This window comes from Mesitornis unicolor, unplaced genomic scaffold, assembly GCF_000695765.1.
Source record: "Mesitornis unicolor isolate BGI_N332 unplaced genomic scaffold, ASM69576v1 scaffold30230, whole genome shotgun sequence".
NCBI classification, from domain to species: domain Eukaryota; kingdom Metazoa; phylum Chordata; class Aves; order Mesitornithiformes; family Mesitornithidae; genus Mesitornis; species Mesitornis unicolor.
Window position 1 is genome coordinate 21,078 of NW_010158074.1, and position 6,291 is coordinate 27,368.

A 6,291-nucleotide genomic window follows, 5' to 3' on the forward strand; every position below is an offset into this window, starting at 1 on the left:
GAGCGGCTACAATGGAGAGGTGGGAGCCAAAAACCTCCTCCTGGAGGAGCAGATTTGCACTGGGAAGGACAAAAATGCAAATCTGATATCAATCCATCTCTCTCTCCCTTGAACATTTGGCCATTTATAACAGTTGAAAGCGAAGTCAGTCGCTGAGGACAAGAAGAGAAGCTTGTAAATCCATTTACCACTTTCTGCACTAAAGGAGAAGCAGTGAAATTACAGTGGACATGCAATCAGTGCACAGCTGAGGTGTGTGCCACATTAGCGGTAGAGGATGACTAAAAAATAATCAGAGCAAACAAGAAAGCACAGAGGCCCTGGGATCCAGCCATACCGAACAGCTTTGTGCACTGATCTTCCCCCCACTGCCCTGGCTCCGAGTCGTCACCCAAGGCACAGAGGTGTCTACACCACACCTCCTTTTCCAGAGGCTGGAAACCTCTTTCTGCCTTGTTTAGCAAGACCCTGTGCCCTGTCAGACCAATGCTGTGATTGCAGAGCTCCCGTTCCTGCAGGGCTGGAGAGCCTGTACCAAAACCATCACACTTTTGGTGTGTCAGGCAGCCTTTTCAGTCTGCAATTTCAGATTCGACTGGTTTTTACATACGCCTCTATTATGAGCAATTAATTGATGTTAGCCGTAAGAAATGTAGAACCGAGCCAACGCTGTGCCTGTGCCAAGCTCGTCACTGACAGCAAAGTCCCTCTACAAAAGCCAAGGAGTTTTGGTGAAACTGGCAGTGCACCCACTTGGAGCTGTGGTCCATCACCGCTGTGGCTCGCACAAGGCACTTCATCCATGTGCGTGTCTGTAGGATGCAACCTTACCCAAAACTGGCATTTTTCTGCTGGAAAGCAGCAGGTTGGTGAATCCTGATGTGCCTCTGGCTCCTCTCTGCGTAGCTGGAGAAGCAGATCTAACGTGCTGTGTATTTGTGTGTGTGAATGTGCACTTACTCAGTCACTACTCGGTGTCCGGTGGCTGCTACTTCTCAGACACAAGGCTATGATAATTGAAAGCAAAAAGGTACCGTGATACAGAACAAAAACCTCTGTGCTTAGGATCCTTTTCACAGTATTCTGCTAAAAAGGGCAATTTTCCATTTGTGATGTTATTAGTATCCCAAAGCTTTGCTTTGAAAGTAAATTTGTTGTATTTACTTACCAGATTTTTATCTGGTTTGCAAATCACAGAATGAATTATCTCCTACCTATGCCCAGGTATAAGCAGGATAGAGAAATAAGCATCAAGGGGCGATGCAATTAATCCCACTCATGAGGAAAGGCTGTCATTAGTCATCTGCAGCTTCGGCACTGGTGACTTTCAAGGTGTACAAATCTCTCGTTAGATACATTTCATGTTCTGCAGATGGCCATTTTGCCTTCTCGCTGCATGCACTGGAACATGCCCAAGTATACAAAAATGAGAGGAGCGATTGTTAGGGCTGAAATTTTTTGCTCCCTTTCAATGGGATTTTTTTTTTTCCCCTTGCATGGCGCACATCCTGGGCTTTGATAAATGAGTCTCACTAGACACTGTGGTAAGCCAACCTCTGCTAATATTCATTATGCAGAACCCACTAGGAAATGGTCTGAGTCAGGGAAATGGAAAACCTTTAAAAGATAAAAAGATTTTTTTTATTTTTTTTTTTCCTGAGGAAACTAATTTATAACTCTTTACATTTCTGGGATGTTTTAGAATATTTAAACCAGAAATTTCAGGGCTGTATGTGCCATCAACGTGTTCAAAACTTCACAGCAAAGATAGAATGATTGAGCCACGCGCAAAGATACAGCCGAGATGCTGTTTCAGGTCACAGCAAGTGGATTCAAAGGCGACTCCGTGGCCTGATGTTACAGAATCTGGAAGAAGCCACCAAGGTGGAGGTTGGATGTGACCGCGCTGTTGTGCTGCTGACACCACGATCTCCACAGCTCACAGGTTTTCATCCCTTGATAAATAACCAGTGACTTTGCCTGTAATTTCTCTCTTCAGCCGATCCTCCTGGTAATTTGTTTCTCCAGCTCCTAAAAAGTTGCATCAGATTAACAAATGATTCTGTTTCGCAGATTCTGTTGAGCCACTGTAATTTTGTGTGCACTTGAATGGGCTCAAATTGATTTAAATCTCATTTACATGACTTTTGCTTTCGTTGCAACCCAGCCAGCCAGTTTTAATTAAAGAGAACTGTGTCTAGGAGGACTTCACAACCATCCTGTGCATTGTCCTTCAAGAGGTACGAGACTTCCAAAAAGTTCTCCAGTAACACAGGTGAAAATGAGATTTTTAAATTCCTGAGATTTCTACAGTAAACGAAACGGAACAGAAAACCCCCAAAGCAAACAGTTTTCAGCTAAAGGGCTGGTATGCAGATATTACAAAGGGGAAGAAAGAATATAATCCTTTTTTGTGAGTGGAGTTAGGTCATCTGTAAAAGCCTCTCAGAATATTATCTTCCAAGCTAATCGCTGTATTGACATTTGCCCGTTTCATTAGAGCTGAGTTCTTACCGCATTGCTGAGGTTAGAACCTGACTCATCTGTCATGGTCAAGGACTGGTTTGTAATTTCATGACTGTAGAATGAAAAAAAACCCACCTCCCTCCCTTATTTTAACTGGTTGGATGGTGTTCAGAGAATTCTCGGTATTGGTCTTTTCTGATTTTACAGTTTCTAGTTAGATTTTTTTCTCACAGAATTTTGTTTCAGTCAGCTGACAGAGTGACAGTTATTAAAAACAAGGACCGTGTTAAAACGCATTTGTAAAGAGATAATTTTAAAAAGTTACATATGCGGCGTACACTGACAGAGAGATGTCAGATAGAAAAGATGCCAGGGCTAACAAAGGGAGATAGAAAGAAATGTTAGCTAAAAACTACGAAGAGAAAACAGTTTAGGCCAGAGCTAAGTGAATTATTCATGTGATAAACATGGCTACTGATGGAACAGAGAAGTTCCTGGTCTCTGCCGTGTACTCACAGTAAACTTGGCAGCTAAAGGGAAGGGTCACAAAAGTTTTATGCAGGCAACAGAGCAGCATCTGCACGGAGTCAAACCTCACTGAGGGTGAGAATTCTTCCTGCATCGCACTAATAAATCCAGAAATGCTTCGTGGCATTATTATGCAAATGCATTTATTCCCTTCAAGAGTGTTTCTAGGGCTTGCTGGCTGCACCACAGATGCTTTTCTCTACCCGCATGAGCGTTATCTGGACTTGGCAGCAAATGTCACGAAACATTTTAACTCTTCACTCATTGATGACCTATTTTGTCCGAAAGCGATTTTCCTCTTGCATCACTGCTTGCTTTCTGTCCATTCACTAAGTGCTCTTTTGCCACTGGGGGTTTTTTTGTTAGGTTTTTTTTTCTTTGTAATGAAGAAGATGGAATGGTAACAGACAAAACACAGCGTGATTTTTCCATAAAATGAGGATAATAATGCTAAATGTTTGAAGTTTCTGCTCTGTCTTTCGCCTTGGTGGATGCCAGACGCGTTCCCAGCAGAGCAGGGCTCTGTAGCTGGGAGCCCGAAGGGAACTGGGAGAGCCTGAGACAGGAGACTGGGAGAGGCAGAAGCAACGCTGTGTTTTGTGAGGACCCAAAAGGCAGCGCAGCCTTCAGCGAGGCTCCTGGCTAAATGAGCGTGCTCTGGGCTAAATGAGCTCTGTGATGGACGCCTCCGCATGCAGCGGGGACAGGCAGCCCCGCCAGCGGGTTTGTGAATGCTGATGGGGCTCTGGGGTGACCCTGTTTGCGGTCAAGGCAGAGGCGTTCCCAGCTGACAGCAGAAGCGGTGTTTCACATCCAGAATAGTCAGGCAGCAGCAATGTCGCTGCATCAGATCTTTAGAAATATCCGGGGCTAAGGAACAGGATTTTGAGGATTAACATTTTGTGTGTAGATACCTTCTGTGGCATGTTGGAATTTAAGTCTCTTTGTGGATTTGGCCAATTAGCCTTTCTCTGCATCAGCAATTTTATACCTCCCACGAGCGCTGGGGGATAGACGCCCGAAACATTGCAGAGATGTCAAAAACTGCCTTGTTAGAGACCTGCCAGTATCTCATATAGACAATCTGTATGTACATAAAATATTTCACATGTAGAACATGCCCAGTCATCTCACCATCAATCTCACTCTACCGCGATGAGAACCATTAAAATCTGCAGTCGCCAGACAGAGGAGCAATGATCGCTCCTGGAGGAGACTGAGGGGGGATCTCATTAATTCTTAGAAATACTGAAAGGGTGGGGGTCAGGAGGATGTGACCAGACTCTTCTCAGTTGTTCCCAGTGACATGACAGGGGGCAATGGTCACAAACTGGAATACAGGAGGTTCAACCTAAATACGAGGGAAAACCTTCTGTACTGTGAGGGTACCAGAGCATGGCCCAGGCTGCCCAGAGAGGTTGTGGAGTCTCCTTCTCTGGAGACATTCAGACCCACCTGGACGTGTGTCTGTGTAATCTTTTCTAGGTGATTTGTTTTTGTTTAACAACAAAATCTGGTATCAAAGTGCTGTGAGGGAATACTTCTAATCCTTGTGTGGTGACGTGGTCACCAGGAGGTTACTAGAAAAGGAAAAAGGGAGAGAGAAGCGGCTGTGGAGACTTTTCCCATCGCAGAGATGGTGACGAGAGAGCTGCAGGCAAGCCTGTCGTTGTGGCAATTTGTACAGTCTTTAATGCAGGCATCCAGCGACCAAGGAACATGAAATTGTAATTAGCAGAGAAAATAGGAGAGATGGAATCAGACTCTATCAAGGACAGCTTAAGTGTAGCCTCCAAGATGGCTGTGTCACACATTTAACTGATGTGCATTTTTAGACGCTTATCTAAATTAGTTATTAGAACACAATCAGCTCTGTGTCTCAACCTCTGGTAATGTCACAAAATCACAGAATCGCAGGCCGTCCCTGAAGCTGTGCTGGGGATAAATTTGTCCTGTGTGTTCAGGGCAGAGAACTAAATTCCTCTGATGTACAGCGCTCAAATCTCCTTGTGTGTGCCTTTCTCTTCAGCAAAAACAGTTTCCACTTCCCTCTGCTAAAGGCAGTAATGTTAACAGCCTCCAACTTATCTCCTGTGATACTGCTGGAATCAGCCATGAAGGCAGTTTACAGAGACAGCAAACAGTTGGGGTTACACGAGTGTAATTGAGGGCAAAATCTGTCCTGACATATCCTAGTGGTTGTTCAAAAAGGAGATATAATTCCACATGAAATTTCTCAGATCCCCAAGAACGTGTGACTTTCTTTACTGCCATGTGATTTGTTTTGCTGGCCTGTGTTCTGCGGATGAAAGGTGAGGTTAATGTTAAATAACAAGTTTGCTCTATTTTCGGCACCGGTACCTTCACGCTGCCTTTCCTAACTCTGTGATCGCTCAGTGATGAAGCAGCTTAAAAATCTCCTAAGTGACCAAGTATTTTATTAATTGCTACTCAGTAATTAGGAATTCTGCTGCTGTGGCAACTTCCTCACCACACAAAGCAATAAGCAGCAGCTTTTATCTAGCAATGCACTTACGCATAATCTTGACTTTCTGTGCAAGACCAGTAACGGTGGCTTAATGGGACCAATATGGAGCGTGGACCTAAAAGGTCTCATGGACCAGAGCCACAGCGCAGCCAAAAGCTTCTTACAGAGCCGTAAAACCGTGTACCTTCTCACACTGAAGACGCTTCAAACGCATTTACTTGTAACGCTGGTAACTGTTCATTTATTCATGAGAACAACTCAGGAGAGGCACCGGCATGCAAAGCGCACGTTGAACACGTAGCGCCCTGGTGCGAGGGCACTACGGGATTTACAACCCAAGCGGCGTGATGCCGGAGCGGCTCCACCTTGGCGCCAGGCCTCGTGTGTCCCCCCAGGCCGGGCCACACGGCTGATGCCCACCTGCCTGCTGGGGCCAGCAGGGCCAGGCCGTGCTGCAGGCCGCGGCGATTGGGACCCGATCGCCACTTATTTCCCCTTGCCGAGCGTGCCACTGCAGCGGGCGATGAAGGCAACCGAAAATCGATGCTTTTGACATTTAATTGTTAAACCAGCCTGCGGCACAACGAAGGGCTGTGCGTGTCTGTGAGATCTCGCTCCATGCACTCTGCTGCTGCGGGAAGGCCCAGGCCCGGCACCATCGTTCTCAGGGCCGCGTCGGAGCCAGCCGCCTTTGTGCGCCCGGGCGCAGCGCCCCTTCCCCAGCGGCGGCCCGGCCCGCAGCCCCCCTTCGCCTTCCCCCTATTCTTTTAAATCACTTCCATCCACTTTGCCGATTGGTTCCGGCCTCC